We start from the raw sequence: 18,673 nt of genomic DNA on the forward strand, positions 1-18,673 counted from the left end.
TTGTAGATGTTTTCCTTTTTCATCTATACCAAGAACTTTGTCTTCCCTCAATCTCACTTCAAAAAAAAAAAAAAAACTTGGCCAAATCAGAGTTTTTTTTTTTTTTTAAAGTAGGCTTCTAGAGGAAATTCCAGTAGATTCTACCTAGACTTATTAAAAATGGAAGGAGAACCAAAGCAGATATAACTGACAAGGGAACCACGGGGAGCAGGAGCTGAGGAGATTTCTATACAGAATTCTAGGAAAGGGGCATCTCAGAGGGAAATAACGGTGTGCTATCCCTGGGAGACTTAAATCATGGGGGCTTGCTTTGCCAAAGACCCTGTCTTCAAATTCAACTCAAGATTTTTTGAGCTCCATATTTTCTGGATTTGGACAGTGAAAATGTTAGCAGTAGCCAGTGTTCTGGAAGGTGTAGGAAGCCAACAACTTTCCTTCAACCCTGAAGGGAGGGAAAGAAACTCCCCTCTAGGTCCTCTGGTTAAACCTGCTCCCAGCTCAGAAGGATGGGGATTCAGGAAAAAACTGAACTTGACGTGCAGAAACTGAGAACCTGTGACTTTCTTGTCCCTTTTCTAGGGAGTAAAGTCGTATTTTCAACAGATGGAATAAAACGTTTTACCCATTTAATGTAATGAGTAAAAATCTCAGCTCTACCAGAATTTTTGACCCCACATTCACAATTCAAAACAGCAAGTGTACACTGAATATAAATGATCCAAATACTGTAGGGGCTATAATCAAATACAAGGAATAATCTTTTATGGAAACAAAACCTATTCATCTGAAGAAAAAAAATACCATAGACTAGGTGGCTTAAACATTTGTTTCTTGTAGTTCTGGATGCTCAAAGTCTAAGATCAAGGCACTGGCAGAGTTCGTGTCTGTTGAGAGCCTCTTCCCTGGTTCACAGACTTTACACTGTGTCCTCACATGGCAAAGGGGCAAGGGACCTTTCTTTGGCCTCTTTTCTGAGGGTGCTAATCCCATTTATGGGCCCTAATCCCATGTCCTCATGACTTAATTACCTCCCAAAGACTCTACCTTCAAGCACCATCACATTGGGAATTAGGTTTCGACATGGATTGGTAGGGTGAGGGGAGAGGTACACAAACATTTATTTTATAGCAGTCACATTCTGAGGTACTCAGGGTTAGGACTTCAACGTATGAATTTTGGAAGGGCACATAATTCATTACATAACAAGGAACAACATTTTTTTTTTTCTCCTGTAATAGAGAAAAAGATGGGGCAGGCACAGTGTGTCTAGTTTATGGCTTCTACAGTCTCAGTGAAACATGTATGGGGAGGAGATTTAAAAAGAAGAAAAAGGGGGCGCCTGGGTGGCTCAGTTGGTTAAGCATCTGGCTCCGGTCATGATCTCATGGGTCATGAGATCGAGCCCAGAGTCGGGCTCTGTGCTCAGCAGGGTTTTGAAGATTCTCTCCCTCTGCCCTTCCCTCTACTTGCTCTCTTTCTCTCTCTCTCAAATAAATAAATGAATCTTAAAAAAAAAAGAAGAAGAAGAAAAGAAAAAAGTTTGAAACAGTTGCCCAGGGGCATGAGAATATTATCTTACTAAAGAAACATAGTAGGAGTCCTGCGCTGTGATAAGGCCCATTTCAGTTTTGTGGTCATGAATTTAAAGTGAAACCATTCAGCTTGGTTTGTAATTTCCTCTAGCAACATGCAGCTGCTCGGGAAGGCAGAAGAAAGCAGATGGGATTTTACCAAGCAAGTGTCACTCACCACTAGGAATTAAAATAACATGCAATTATGAGAGAGGTTTAAAATAACACAAACATTTAGATGTAATCTATCACTCTCTTCACCAAATGTTAACCGCTACCAATTATGCCTCTGTATTTTTCTGGTTCACTCTGAGCTTGGATAAATCAACTTGCATTAAATCTTCTCTTAGAACCCAGGATTTCCTAAGGTCCATGTCACACACCCAGGCTTCAGAATACCTGAACCTAATAAGCATGACCTTGTAGATTAGAGTCAGAGGTTTTCACCAGTGAGCCCTGACTGAGGACAAAAGTTTGCCTGAGGGCCATACAACTAAGCCAAAATTCCTAACTGGTGAAGGGCTCAAAATTCATTGACTTTCATGTTTATGTAAACATGAAAGGGCGCTAGGAAAGTTTTGTAACGTTTTGTATCCATAGCCTGAAATGAACTTTTATTTATTTATCCAGCACATATATTACTGAGTGCTTACTATGTGCAGGTGCTGTTCTGGTGCTGGAGGTAATAAACAAGAAAATCTCTGCATGTGGAGTTTAACAGGGGAGAAGGAAAGGAACACTCAGGTAAGAAAAATATCAATATAATTTTAGATGGGGATAACGCTGGGAAGAAAAATAAAGCATAGTAAGGAGTTAGAGAGGGGGAGGGTTTGATAAAGTGATTGCGTGAACTCATAAGGGTGTGCGTTTGGGTAACTGTGTGAAGGAAGCTGGGAGGGCAGAGCACTTTGTAGCTCTGCAGAGCTTAAGCATTGCTCTTTGCAGTCATTGTTTGTTGAATTGCAGATTGAATGTTGATAAATCTGCCTCAAGGAGATTGTACTTCCTAACACACAGTACTTAGTATACAAAGTTTGATTAGCCATTGCTTTATTGTACACACAGCAACAATATAAAAAATGTCCCATTATCAAGTTATCAGTGAATGCGCAACTATTGTTTCCACTGTATCAGTTGGTTCCTCTATTATTTAAAAATTTAGTGAGTGTTTAGTGCTCATAAACAAGTTAATAGAAACCTTGAAGCCACATAAACTCTCAACTTTCATGGACAACTGATAGACACCAAAATGGTTCTCCCTACATCATCACAACTGCTAAATGGGCTGTAGTATGCAGCTGATTCTTACTATAACATAGAAAATATTTCCATGTTACATTATTATCACATGAGCTTTTTCTGAATATGAACTCACCTCTGCCAAGGCACTATGACATGATAGTTAAACAACTTTGGCATTAATCAGGGGGAGGCGTTGAGGGACAGAAATAAGATTACATTTTAGGAGGAAGCCTCCCATTCATATAGCGTATATGTAGATATGTGTATCCATGTCCAGGAGTTCTACCTATCTTCCACCTATCTCAAGAAATTTAGAAATACGTAAGAGGGTAGTTTTCATTACGGTAAGTAAGTTCCAAGCATGCTACTATCATTTAGGTGAGGCCCTTAATAGGGTAGTATTTGGCATCTGGTTATTTGCCACATAGTTGAAAATAGGTTGTTGATTCGATTTCTATCATGAACAATGTCCACCAGAAATGGCCAGTTCTGGAAATATCTAAGAATCACAGTGGATTCTCAGTCTCCTTTCGCCCAAGTAAATAACCGGGAAGTAGACCAACTGCTCAGTCATAGGTGACTTTAGGAGATTGCAAGGGAATGTCGTGCAAACAGTTGGTCTTTCAATCACTGGTTCAGTACATTTTTCTCTACAGAAGGTACTAGAATTCCGTGTTTTGCTTTCCCACTCTTGGTCAACAGCTGAAACGTGTGACAACTATTTAGCAAAGGTGAATGGAGTTAACTTTATCTCCAAAAGTGTTTAAGAACAGAATAATTGAGGACAATGAAGCTGATATTACACTTATGCTATGCCAGGCTTCCTTATTTACCTAATAGATAATAATGGGACTACAACATCGTCTTCGAAGCCTTTGCATTTTGTTTTTATAACAACTTTATTGTGATATAATTCATATATCATAGAATTCATCCTTTCAAAGTGTTTAATTCAGTAGTTTTTAGCATATTCACAAATGCAGTATATTCATAGTATATTCTAATTGTACATATTTTATAACTACAAAAAGATCTCCCATACCCATTACTTCCTCTCAGCTTCTGGCAACTCTTCTGTCTCTATGAATTTACCTATTCATTATTATTTTACTTTCTTATCTACAGTTACATATCTTCCTGAATGATGTATCCTTTTATTATTACAAAATGTCCTTTATCTCTAGTAACAATTTTTGTCTAAAGTCTATTTTGTCTGGAATTTGTATAACCACTCCATTTTTCCTTTGATCAGTGTTCTTATACTATTTCTACACTTTACTTTCAACCAGTTTGTCTCTTTGAACCTATATTGTGTCTCTTGCAAACAGCATATAGTTGAACAATGCTTTTTAAATCCATTTTACCAATCTCTGCATTTTGATTGGAGTGTGGAATCAATTTTCAGTTAACAGAGTTACTGAAAGGTAAGATTTATTCTTGCTATTTTTTATATGTTTTCTTTACATGTTACATCCCTTTCCCCTTATTCCTCCATTAGTACCTTCTTTTATGTTAAGTAGGTATTTTGTATTGTACCATTTTATCCACTAATTTCTTTTACCATATTTTAATATTATTTTCTTAGTGGTTGCCCTAGAGATTACAATTAGTATCCTCCATTTAAAAATATTAATTTCAATACTATACAAAAACTTTGCTCCAATGTAGCACTCCTTTCTCCCCCTCCTTTGTTTAATCGTTATCATTAAAATTATAACATTATGCATTATAAGCCCATTAAAACATTTTAAAATTATTGCTTTATGCAAATCAGATAGAAGTAGAAAAGACTAACATGCAAAAATACACTTATAATGTCCCTATGTTTACATATATGGTTATCTGTACCGGTGCTCTTTCTCTGCATGGATTTGAGTTACTGTCTGATGTCATTAATTTCAACCTGAAGGACTCCCTTTAGTATTTCTTGTAGAGCAGGGATGCTAGAGAGAAATTCTCTGTTTTTACCTACCTGGGAGTATCTTAATTTCTCCTACATTTTGAAGAATGGTCTTGCTGTATATAAAATTCTTATTGACTGTTTTCTTTCAGCACTGTGAATATGTCATCCCACTGCTCTCTGGCCTCCATGGGTTCGGATCAGAAGTCAGCCGTAAAACTTATTGAGGCTCCCTTGTACAGAATGAGTCTTTTTTTCCACTTGCTGTTTTCAGGATTCTCTTTTCGTCCTTGTCTTTTGACATTTTGGCTATGGTGTGTTGAGGTGAAAATCTGTTTTTGTCCTATTTGGGGTTGGCTGATATTCATAAATGATTAATGTTTTTATGGATTTGAAAACTTTTCAACCCATTTTTTTCCTCAGGTATTCTTTTTGCTTCTTTCACTTGCCCCTCTCCTTCAGGAACTCCATCATGTATAAGTTGTCATGCTTTAGGGTGTTCACAGGTCTCTGAGGTACTTTTCATTTTTCTTCATTCTTTTTCTTTTTCTTCCCCAGACTGGATAGTGTCTTTTGATTATCTTCAAGTTTTCTGAGTCTTTCTTCTGCCATTCAGATCTGTTGTTAAATCCCTCTAGCGTTTTTTTTTTTTTTTTCATTTCAGTTATTATACTTTTCAACTCCAGAATTTCTATTCGGTCCTTTCTTTGCAGTTTCTCTCTACTGATACTCTCCATTTGATAGAGCAAAATTGTTATTTCTTTCATTATTTCTTTCAAAATTGTATCCTTTGGTTCTTGGACATATCTATTGTGCCTGATTTCAAGTCTTTTAGTATTAAGTCGAACATCAGAGTTTCCTTAGGGACAGTTTCTATTGACTGCATTTTTTTCCTATGCAAAGGCCAAATTTTAATTATAAAGCCTCAAATTTAAATGATAGAGCTCATAATAAATTAGAGTATTAGTTCTTACTTCTGACTATACATTAGAATCACCTAAGAAAATGTAAAAAAATATTGATATATACCTCAAATGAATCAAATTGGTATCTCTGTGGATGGGCCCCAAGTATCTGCATTAATATTTCTAAGTTCCTTAGCTTATACTGATGCTTAGTAAGTGTTGAGAACCCTACTGTTTTAAGTCTGGCACTAATTGATTTAACCAACTTTTGTGAGTACTCAAAGGAAGAGGACCATTGTCCAGAAGAAGCAAAAACAGAATGGGTTATGAGGAAACTCTATGATTTGAGGTGGAGTGGAGGTTTCAGAGAGATCCTGAAGTTAGGAAAATCTTTCCCACTGGTGTAAACATATATTACTAACATTTATTTATCTCTTGCTATATACTTGGTGCTGTGTCAGATGTGTTAAGATGATTTCATCTTAATCCTTCCAACATACTCTTAAGATAATTGCTACTTTTATAAGCCCCAATATGTAGATGAGGAAAGTGGGTCTGAGAGTGGTCAGATAACCAGCTAAGGAACCAGATAGTAAGCAGATGGACTAAGAGGGAAACCTAGGTCCAGCTCAGCCCCGTACCCATGATTTTACTCACGAGTGTGTGTGTGTGTGTGTGTGTGTGTGTGTGTGTGTGTGTGTGTATATATATATTTTTTCTGCTCCGCTCTCTGATGTATTAAAGATTGCCAGAAATACAAATGAACATTTTTACTTCAATCCACAATTCTTGAAGGAGTAGCTATGACAAACATGATCGACCAGATTTTCCCTCTGGGGAAATCTCTGGAATGCACATCGGGCTGAGGATTCACAGAAAGATGCATGTCCTTTGAGGGGTTTGACTCTAAGACAAAAAGTCTATGAATAGAATATAGCAATTTATTGTTCAGAATGATACACTTATGATTGTTAAGATGAGTACCAAATTGTACCCATTTCAGAAAGCTTTCTATATCATTCTTTGTCCATTCCAGAAGTGTTCATTGAATAGTTACTTGGTGTTAGACTATCCTTGGGGGCTGGACACAGCTGGGAACAGATAGACACAAATCTCCTTGGGGCACATGACCATAAAATGCCTTATGTACTCTCCATGTCTGTTATGTTTGGTAGCTTTAACGGATTTATACAGTGGATTTATATACCAACAAGAATTCGTACAAAATTTTTGGTGGAAATTTGGACCTCAAGAAATAATATTTGATTACTTGAAGCAGTAGACCTACTGCCACCTTGTGGCAAGGCTGCAAATTTCAAGGCTAAAGAAAATCAGGTTGTTGGAGAGTTAGTTTTATAAACTGTGACAGAGGTCATATTACCAAATCACATTGAGTCAAAAAAACTGTCTATTTGGGGGGGGATATTTTATATACATTTATAAAATTAAGTCAAGAGTAACTTGTACTCACTATAAAATTATTACACAATATTTCTGGAGTAGATTTCAAAGTACTGCCCAATAGTCCTAAAAAGGAGTTGACACACTTAACTCATATAATGCAGATTTTTATAACGTGAAATTGTTGATAAATCTCTTCCTTTCCTAAATTGCCAATTAGTTTTGTTGAAAAGTATACTGCCTCATCTCATCCTTTTTGTTTATTCTTTTCTTTTCCCTTATGGTGGCAATCAAGAGAACTGGAGAATGCATCACTTGCAGTGCTTAATATACCAGAGTCTGTAGCATGCTCTGTGTTTTTTGACCTGGCTGTACAGTGAGGTTAAGTCATGTGTTTTGTTAGCAGCAAATGAAGCCAATGCCATAGTATGGAACTTAGTTAGTTTCTATATGGGTCACTTAGCTTTGCATTATTTCATGGCCACAATATGTGATTTTAATCAGCTCTGGTGAGCCATTGTAAAAATATGCATCAAAGGTTGTCAAAATTATCATGGTAGAAATCCAGGAACACCACAGAAAAAAAACTGTTTCAGGCAACTATCCTCTTTTGTAAGTGATTAGCATTGTCATTCTAAATCTAGGGTAATAAACCCTATGCAACAGTGTATTGATGGGCTTTTATTATTTATGACAGTACAAGATATACACATACCTTTGCATATCGAATTACCAATGTTTAGTAAGTGACAGATACAATGCCACTGACAGGAACTTTTAGGAAAAAGTTATCCATTCTTTTTGCATCTGACATTTTACAAGGACTTTAAAACACCAATTATTTTCCAGTCATTATCATTACAGGAAAGCCCTGCATGCACGTACACACACCCACACAAACACATAGACATACTTTTGACAAAACTGAAACAGAGCATCATAAGCACATCCTATCTTTCTGTTAAGCTTGTCTGACTTTGTAGACGGTCACCAGGCAATCAAAGGTTCTGCTGAGGAGACCTAGGTAAAAAGTTAATAACATTCACCTATGCGTAATAAAATTATGCAACTAGAAAATTAATTTTACAAAAGGGCTGTTGGCTAATGATTGCTTAGCAGAAAACACTTTAATGTTTAGTTTTTTTTCCAGTGTAAAAACGAAAAAGCAAGAAAATACTTTTAGTGGTCTCTCTCCCTCAAAGTTTCAGCACACAGTCTTGCTAATTTGAATTAGATTAAACATTTAACACAGCTTTAAAGAAATTCTGAATTCTGGGGAGAAAATGGTGAAAAAAATTTTTTTTGTTATCCTAATGCAGGCTTTTGATCTTCAAAATGACTGTATTTATGGAAAATTATTTAAACCGATAATGGAGCAAACTTTTAACACACTGAAGAGTTGTGAACTTTTACTGACTAGAATTCTAATAAATTTAAAGGAAGCAAGAAAACTTTTCAGAGCTCCCCAGTCAGAATATTCAATGGTTCTCTTAGCAGGAGATACAGATGACAATTAAACACATCTTACAGAGTCTCAATCAAATAATGTTTCTTGATTAACTACATTCATTTAGGTATTGAACTGTGAAGTTGTAATAAAATTATCCTTAATCTTATGGAAATAACACGTGTTCATATTCATATTTTAAAATCAAATTATCCTCCATCAGCTCACTATCTCTCCTTCTCCCTCCAAGCCCCACTCCTCGGTGCAATCATTTTTAGCCTATTTAGCAATGTCTAATGGTCTTACTTGTACATAACATTTTGCTGCCATTTTAAATTCTTCTTTGCTCCTTATCTCTATTATTACTTAGTTCCTTAGTATTAATTATTTCCATTATGGAAAAATGAAGGATTGGCTATGTTACCCCTTCCTCCCAACTTTCTTTCTTTCCATCTTCCTTTCTATTATGTCGTTATACTTGACTTTGGGTTATGTAAATCTTTAGTGTTACCAACAAATTGGGAGGAGAGCATTTGTATGTGGCAGCGGTCCTTCCCAATCCTCCAGTGTGCTATCTGGCTCTACCTAACCCGAGACCTCTTATCTAATATCCTTTGTACCCTGTACTCCAGGCACAAAGCACATTTTCTTCTTTCTAGGGCACCCTGGAGCCTTGCACGTGTTCTCTCCTGTCCTGGAAATGGCTTTACTCCCATCCCTATCTTGCAAGCTCCCCCTTCCTCTTAAACCTCTTAAGAAGCCTTCTCCAACCATCCTGAGCTGAGGCTGCCACTCCCCTCCCTGTCTTCCTGACAGCATCTCAGTACCTTTGACATAGTCATTATTGGATTAAATAAAAGTCAAGGCAAAAACTGCTAATTTAAGACTGTTTTCAAGCCTTTCATGTTCTTCCAAACCAGAGCTGGAAGGGATAGTACCAAAAGATGAAGAGGCTAGGAGTCGAAAGAGACTGAGAGGGCCATGTAAGAAATATTAGGAGGGTCTCCTGCTCACTAGAGTGTTTGAGAAACCCATGTGAAGTCCACGAAGCATACTGCTGGGACCCTACCCAAAATGCTGTCCCCAACTGTCACCATGCAGCAAACTGGCCTGACCCCTGACTCCAGCACACATCCAGTGTCCCCACAGCCCTGGCCTCCAAGGGCCCCAGGGGAGATGCAACGCTATGCCACACCCATTATTGGCTTCTCTCCCTTTCTATCTCACTTCCACACTTTACAAGTGGTGTTTCCTGGAATCAACTCCCAAATCATGTACATTCCCTTGTTTTAGACTTGGGTTCTGGGAAAATCTAAGTTAAGAGAGCACTTATTTTGAAATTTCTTTGCACTGCATGTATTGTGTTCTGGCTGTCACCACTCCCTCCAGGACTGACCTGTGGGGTCCTTGATGTGATGGTCTTTCCCACCAGACTGGCAGGCAGAGGCTTTGTCTTTGATTGATCTAACTATCAACATATTTTTATGAAGTGAATAAATGTGTGAATGAATGAAAGATATCCCATAGGAGCCACATAATAATAAAGGAGATTTCTACAAATGCTACAAGTTAGATTCCCTATTGCTTATCTACTTCAGCAAACATGCAGGCTCGTCTGAACTGGTCCATATTAGGTAGTGAATGAAGCTCACTAAATATTTTAGTCACATTCACACTCCCCAAATGAGTCATTTTTTCCAAACCTACATAGCATTTTATTGGCTCGAAAGATGTTTTCACTCTTTAAAAAAAAATAATGTTTCAGTAGAGGAACTTTTTATTTAGAGTTTAATGATCCCAAAGACTCATTAATTTTCTTTCTTGAAACACGGAAATAAAACATTTCCATCTAGTTCTAAACCATTTTTATGAAACTGATTTTCTCCACTGCTGAATTTAGAGAAAACCTTCTTAATTCAGAATCAGACATTACATACCATATGTTAAGTCTTAAATATATGTAAGTATATGTTTAAAGTAGCTTATTTTTTGCACCATGGAGCAATACAATATTGAAGTTGATATTTTAAAGCATCAAAATATAAAAACTGAAAGGAATAAGTGTTAATTAGTTTTAGTTTGCCAGGAATCAGGTTTAAGACATTAAAAAAAATATTCAGCCAAAGATGGTCGATACTCTTCATATCACATGCATAGTTTGAAACCATTACAATTTGACAGTGTCCAGCAAACCTTATTTGTCCTTTCCCTGTCACTGTGTGCTAAGGAGGAGTTGGGGATATTACACTTTATCTTACTTTTTAAGTAATGTGCATGTGGTGCCAGGATTTTGCCATGGACTGAATGTGTGAGTCCCCCCCAGTTCATATGTGGAAGCCATAACCGCCAGGGTGATGGTGGGGCCTTTGGAAGCAATCAGCTCAGGGGGTGGTGCCCTCATGAATGGGATTAGTGCCTTAAAATAGGATACACCAGAGAAATGATTTCTCTCCCTCCACCGTGTGAGCACACAGCAAGAAAGCAGCCAAGAAGAGGGTTTTCACCAGGAACCAAACTGAACGGCACCTTGACCTTGGACTTCCCAACCTTCAAAACTGTGAGATATAAATGTCCCTTATTTAAGCCATCCCATGGGTCGTGTTTTGTTATAGCAGCCAGGGCTGAATGAGACGGATTTCTGAGAGCATACCATCCGAGGAGGCTCAGGGGAGGCTCAGGGGACTGCTCTGCGCCTGGCTGTCCAGCACTAGGTACGTGTTACTGGTCTTGTCGCTCTTCTGAGCCCAAAAGTCTCCAGGCGTCGCAGAGAAGTTGTGTGATCTGGCATGCATGCCACTCTCTGCGGTATGGTGCAGGCCAAGTAAAACACTGGTGAAAATGCTTTTAATCGGTAAAGCCTCATGCAGCGGTAGAGTGTTCTACTTACTCCTAGACTTGCTTTTGCTCTTTCTAAGATTAAATGAACAAAGAAATATATATATTTTAGGTAGTAAGGGGAAGAAAGAAAAGGAAGAAAATAAATACACTTTTTATCATATTGATTGGATTAGGAGTTGGCAGACACACATTTTTTTCCCACTCCTTGCTAATCCACATCTCGGTCCTAGTTTTCTCCTTCCTAAAATACAAGTTGGAAATGATTTTAAAGTTCTTTCAGGCACTATGAGGCAAGGAGTCCATAGAATTTATGGATAAATTTTAATGGGAATGTATTAAATATATGCTGCCATCCCTCTGGAAAAAATATGTCCTACAAAGTAATGTTCATTTGAAATGAGAAATCCATTTTGGAGTGTGTACCTTTGGCCTACCCAAACAGCAGACTCTTAACACAAATGATTGTGTCCCCCCCTGCCCACCCAGCCCCCACTAAGAGCCTGGAACACACACCAGCATAGTTTCTAACACTCAAGGCAGCATCTCTGGGATGACTGCTCCAGCCCCCTTATCCTGCCTGGGAAAGGTCAAGGCTGTCAAAAGAATTTACTGTGTGTTCCAACCAACACCTGAAGATAGGGCCCCTCCCTCCCAGTCTTTGTGAGAGAGTAGGAGCCTTTGATAAGGTTAAGCAGGAGTTAGCAAGCTCAGACGGCCTAGTCATGAGGACCAACCCCCTTTCTGCTTTTTGTAATTCCCTTTCCTGACTCCCCTGAGCGCCACTCACCCAGGTCCTATTTACTCATATTGTTTAAATTGTGCTGTCACCTCTCAGCGAATCAAAGTTGAGTGCAGTTCCTGCTGGACTCTTTTCCTTATTGCAATAGTAATTACTGATTAATATCTCTCCCTAATGTTTTAACTAGTGCCTGGCTTCGTTTATCTTTGACAGGGTCCAGTGCAAAATGAAAGCGCAGGTAACCTTGTTTGCAGAGCATGAAACTGTCATTAAAGATACTGCAACATAAACAATTTTTTCTCTTTCTTCTACCATCTATTTCTGGACTTGCTATATTTTTGATACTTAATATTTTTTTAAGTAAAGAAAGTGTGAAAAAATTTTATTGAGGTATAATTGGCATGTAACATTATATTAGTTTCAAGTATACAATATAATGATCCGATATTTGTACATACTGTAAAATGATTACCCCAATAAGTTAGTTAACGTCCATCACCATACATTCTTACAAAAAATTTTTTTTTCTTGTGACAAGGACATTTAAGATATACTCTCTTAGCAACATCATATATGCATATATGCATCATGTTATACATTACATCCCTATGACTAATATGTTTTATGAATGGAAGTTTGTAATTTTTGGCTCCCTTCACCCATTTTTCCCACCCCCACCGCTGGCAACCACCAATGTGTACTCTGTATCTATGAGCTTAGTGTGTTGTTGTTGTTGTTTAGATTATACATGTAAGAGAGATTATATAGTGCCGGAGTCCAGCTCCAGCCGGGGTGGGTCTCTCGTAGGAAAGGACGGCGTCGGCGAATGAGGAGACACAGACACAGGGTCAGGTTGCAAGCATCTCCTCCTGACAGTCTAGGAGGAACTTTATTTATATGTTAGGATATTTTTGTTTTTCCAAATCTTAGATCATTTTCTGGATTACAGCCATAGCCTTCTTTCATTTTTCCTTTGTAATGATTAACATGACCTTTATTGATTTCTCCTTATTGGCTTTCGCTAAAACTAAAAAATACGCAAAGAGAAAGGTGCTAGACAGAGCGTGACCGTCTTATTATTTTGTTCTATAGAAACTAATTCTTCATGGAATTAGTTTCATTATGATTGCTTAGATAGGCGTAACTAAGGTGAGTAGTCACTTTATCATGAAACCCCAGAAATATTCCCACAATTATAAAGATTGCCATAAATAAAATGAAAAAGAATAGCAGGAGCCAGCCCAGAAATATTCCCACAATTATAAAGATTGCCATAAACAAAATGAAAGAGAATAGCAGGAGCCAGCTGTGGAGTCTCCTGTTTTCAGGATCGTCCCCCATACTTGGACTTTGTCAAACAGCATGAGTAGCTTGGCTCGTGCCAATATAGTATTTATTTCTCTGTCTGACTTATTGAACTTAGCATAATGCCCTCCAGGTCTATCCATGTTTTCACAAATGGCAAGATTTCATTCTTATTTATGGCTGAGTAATATTCGTGTGTGTGTGTGTGTGTGTGTGTGTGTGTTGTGTGACATCTTTATCCATTCATCCATTGATGGACACTTAGGTTGTTCCCATATCTGGGTGTTGAAAGTAATGCTGCGATGAATACAGGGATGCATATATCTTTTCAAATTAGTGTTTTCACTTTCTTTGGATAAATAACCAGAAGTGGAATTGCTGGATAATATGGTAGTTCTATTTTTAATCTTTTGAGGAAACTTCACACTATTTTCTATAGGGATTCCACCAATTTCCATTTCCACTAACAGTGCACAAAAATTCCCTTTTCTCCACATTCTCGCCAACACTTGTTATTTCTTGTCTTTTTCATAATAGTCATTCTAACAAGTGCACTGTGGTATCTCATTGAGGTTTTGATTTGCATTTCTTTGATGATTAGTGATGTTGAGCATCTTTTCATGTACCTGTTGGTCATCTGTATGTCTTCTTTGGAAAAATGTCTATTCCGATTTTTAATTGGATTTTTTTTTTTGGTCCTGAGTTGTATAACTTCTTTATATTTTTTGGAAATTAATTCCTTATCAGGTATATGATTTGCAATATTTTCTTCCATTCAGTAGGTTGACTTTCTATTTTGTTGTTCCTTTGCTGTACAGAAGTTTTTTAGCTTGATGTAGTCCCACTTGTTTATTTTTGCTTTTGTTGCTTTTGCTTTTGAAGTCAGATCCAAAAACTCATTACCAAGACCAATGTCAAGATTACAACCCATGTTTTCTTCTAGAAGTTTTTGGTTTCATGTCTTGTGTGCAAGTCTTTAACTCACTTTGAGTTAATTTTTTGTGTATGGTGTTAAGATATTGATCTGATTTTCATTCTTTTGCATGTGGCTGTCCACTGTTCTCAATACCACGTATTGAAGAGATTGTCCTTTCTTCACCGTATACTCTTTCTTCTTTGTCATAAATTAATTGACCCATGTATGTGTGAGTTTGTTTCTGGCATCTTTATTCTGTTCTATTGATCTATGTGTCTATTTTTATGCCAATACAATACCATGCTGTTTGATTACATAGATTTATAGTATAATTTGAAATCAGACAGTGTGATACCTCCAGATTTGTTTTTCTTTCTCAGAATTGCTTTGGCTATTCAGGATCTTTTGGTTCCACACAAATTTTTGTTCTAGTTCTGTGAAAAATGCCATTAGAATGTTGATAGGGATTGCATTGGATCTGTAAATTGCTTTGGGTATATGGACATTTTAACAATAGGAATTCTTCCAATCCATGAACATGAATATCTACCCATCTATTTATGTCTTCTTTAATTTCTTTCATCAATGTCTTACAGTTCAGTGTATAGGCCTTTCACTCTTGTTAAATATTTTCCTAGGTATTTTATTCTTTTTCATGCAATTGTAAATGGGACATTTCTTAATTTCTCTTTCTGATAATTTGTTATTAGTATATAGAAATGCAACAGATTTCTATATATTGATTTTGTATCCTGTGACTTTATTTACTGATTTATTAGTTTTTACAGTTTCTTGGTGGAGTATTTAGGATTTTCTACATATGATGTCATGTCATCTACAAGTAGTGACAGTTTTACTTCTTCTTTTCCCATTTGGATGTCTTTTATTTCTTTTTATTGCCTGATTGCTATGGCTAGGACTATTATGTCAAATAAAAGTGGCCAGAGTAGACATCCTTGATCTAAGAAAAAAAGCTTTCAGCTTTCATCATTGAGTATGATGTTAGCTGTGGACTTGTCATATTTGGCCTTTAATGTTGAGGTACGTTCCCTCTACACCTCCTATGTTGAGAGTTTTTATCATAAATGGATATTGAAGTTTGTCAGATGCTTTTTTTGCATCTATTGAGATGATCATATGATTTTTATCTTTCATTCTGTTTAATGTGGCATATCACATTGATTGATTTGTGCATGTTTAACCATTTGTGCATCCCTGGAATAAATCCCACTTGGTCATGGTGTGAGATCTTTTTAATATATTCTTGAATTTGGTTTGCTAAAATTTTGTTGAGGATTTTTGTATCAACAAAATTTTAGCAAACCAAATACAATCTTGTCTTTTTAGTCTCTAGTTCAGTAATTTCCACTCTGATTTTTTTTTGATATTTAAAATCTTTATTGTTTCATCATCAAAAGTTTTCTTTCCATAGAAGAATGGCAATGCAGGATCAGTGCATAGTCTATGGAAAATTCATACCTCAAATAACTAGCCTAGAAATCAGAGACCGCACTATGTCGAGCTAGTGTGCAAGACAAAAGACACAATGTTGTCAATGCAATCAGTATACAGAAGGAATATGCAGCTGTTAGAAAAAGACTCTATGGCCAAGTGAATAAAACAGTAGCAGTGCACTGCACTGATATTCTAGAACAGAAAATGGGGAAGGGCCAGAAGATGTACTTCCTGCAAAAAAAAAAACAAAAAAACAAGTAGGTCACAGGCACTGAGTTCCCCACAGTACGGCCAGCTACTTCATGCGTACCTGTACCTTCCTCTTTAAGTCTCCGTCATTATAACACCGCAAGTCATGTCCAGCCTACTGTCTAAGTGGGACGGCCACATGCCGATCTTTCATTCTGCCTCCCATCTCACAGCTAAAGTCACAACGTGGGTTGTGGCCCTTACGCATCTTTAGTAAAAAGCTGAATAAACCCAAAATCTGTTCTCATTTTCTTGAGAAATAACCTTTACAAAACAACAAAAGGTAGCTGTCATGATCACTCAGTTTTGTCTGAAGGCAAAATAATTTTTCTGTAAGTTTACTGAATAAACACACAAATATCCTCAACAACATACTGTAGGACCAACTCGAACATTTTCCTAACTAGCTCTAGAAAAAGGTACTGATAATGGTTGAGATGCAAATGACCACTACGATTTGATCATACCTGGTTACCAGGATTTTTTTGGTCAGGTTTGTGTTTGAAGCTGCGATACAGCTGGATTTAGCTACTTTGCATTAATTCACACAATAAATGCCATTTAAAAGGAACAGTGTTATCTATCATGATGAAATAAAAATCAAAAAAGTTGAGAGGTATACAGGAAATTTGTCTTAAATATTTTTAAATTACATATGATATAACCTTAGAGAATAAGAACTACAATTACCATGGTCTAAATCTTAAATTGTTAATGCATCACTTCTCTGCAAGACTAACATGTCACTTGTTAATCGTGTCAAGGCCTTGCGGGGCAGGGGGCGCTTGGCTTGTATGGCATAGAGATTACTTTCCAGGTGAGATAAACACCTCTAATTTAAAGTGTTATTAAACTATATTTGAAAATTTATTTTACTTAATATACACAATGTATAAAATAAGTTAAAAGGAGGAAGCAGGGAAAGGTTTTCTGGTCTAGATGACGCAAACATACAACTTTCCCTTATCAGTAGTATAGTTCCACGTATGTCCATTTCACCCATGGTAAAATATGAAAGGCTGATAGAAGATCAAACATTTCGCTTATAGATAGAAAGAGGATTCAAAAAGTGGAATTTCAACATCATTTTTTCCCACAATGCAACTCACTCTACTTTCACTATAATAAACATAAATAAAAACCGTCTCAAAACTCTGGTTTTACACGCTTACTTTTAAGTTTACCAATAAATTCTTCAAACAATTGAGAAGAAAAGCACTCCTTTGCAGCAATTCCATAAAATAATTTTCATTTCACAAAACACCTCCTTCCTGGCAAAACCAGCAACCCTGACGGAGGGCTTGGGCATTAATACTTGGCCCCTCTGAGGTATAAATGCAGCTATGTTTGTGCTGAGTGTACAGTCTATAAGGTATGCCAACAGTCTGCGTGTTTGCATAAAATTGGGAGTGATGTCATCCTGACTGATTGAAAACTTCTTTGAACATTTTGCAATGGAGGTTAAATAATTTTAAGACAAAAGATGTCCTTTAGCCCAGTAATAGCCAGCAGAAATCTAATTTCTAACCAAAGCAAATGGTTATTACATTTTAAAAATGCTTAACATTGCATACTGATTAAAAAAAATAAGTATACAGGGACACATAAATATTTAAATTCAGCAGGACACCACAAGAGCATGCTAGAGATAAGTGTGAAATCAGTCAAGCTTTTCCAAAAGAGAAAATCTTTTGAATCCTTCAGCAAGTCTCTGTGCAAATAGTATGCTTACAATAAAAGTGAGAAGGGAGCACCTAGAATACCTCCAAGAGGCTTGCTGTGCCACTCAGCTTCCCTGCCTCAGCTCCTGTGTGCGTGGATGGCCAACAAACAACAAGAAGTCCACTTGACAGTAGTTCAGTAATTCCTCTCACCGCTGCTGCCAGCTGAAGTCATCATTGCTGCCAAAGACCAAGAAAAAGCCCAGTATAGTTGCAGAGATGACTGTGCTTCCCGTGAGAACACGTGCATAAGCTCCCCTCTGTCAGAGGTGCTCTGGCAAATACAAGAGGGAGCCCAAAAGTTGAGACAACAATGCCTGTTGTAAGAAATATGGCAAGTTCCTTACAAGCGTTACTCATAGCATCGGTATCATCCACTCATCTTCTCGCTATGCAGTATGGAATAGGTGAGAGGACGTAAAAAAAACAAAAAACAAAAAACAAACAAACAAAAAAAACAGAACAAAGAGAGGCCAGTATTGGTTGTATATTGGAAGGGCACATCCAAGCATCAAAAACATCAGCCCAATTGCGCCTCCAAAGGACAAACTGATCCAACAAAGCTTTGATGCAGGCCAGTGGCGGCAGCCAGGAGACCGAGACACGCCTGATTTTGTTATTTTCTGCCTTCTACTAACTTTGAGCTTCATTTGTTCTTCTTTTTTTAGTTCCTTGAGCTGTAAAGTTAGGTTATTTATTTGAGATTCTTCTTGTTTCCTTCGGTAGGCGTTTATAACTTTTCCCACTTCGGAACTCCCTGTGCTTCCTAAAGCTGAATGTCTGTTTCCTTCCCCAAGTTATGAACATTTTCAGCCATTATTTCTTCAAATAAGTTTTCTGCTCCTGAAATTTTTAATTACTAGCATGATTTTTGCCCTTTGTCTTTATATGGTGCAATGCCAATTTTAAATGCAGATATAAAAGCATTGAGCTCATATGCATAATCACTGAAGTTACACAATTTGCGTTTCATGGCTTATGCAT

At 37.2% G+C, this 18,673-nt stretch overlaps 1 pseudogene; it reads right to left on the minus strand.

Moving 5' to 3' along the window:
• Nucleotides 1-17,838: 17,838 nt before the first annotated feature.
• Nucleotides 17,839-18,237, minus strand: LOC110578770 (annotated as a pseudogene).
• Nucleotides 18,238-18,673: the final 436 nt, after the last annotated feature.

Source organism: Neomonachus schauinslandi, chromosome 4 (assembly GCF_002201575.2).
Source record: "Neomonachus schauinslandi chromosome 4, ASM220157v2, whole genome shotgun sequence".
Lineage (NCBI taxonomy): Eukaryota > Metazoa > Chordata > Mammalia > Carnivora > Phocidae > Neomonachus > Neomonachus schauinslandi.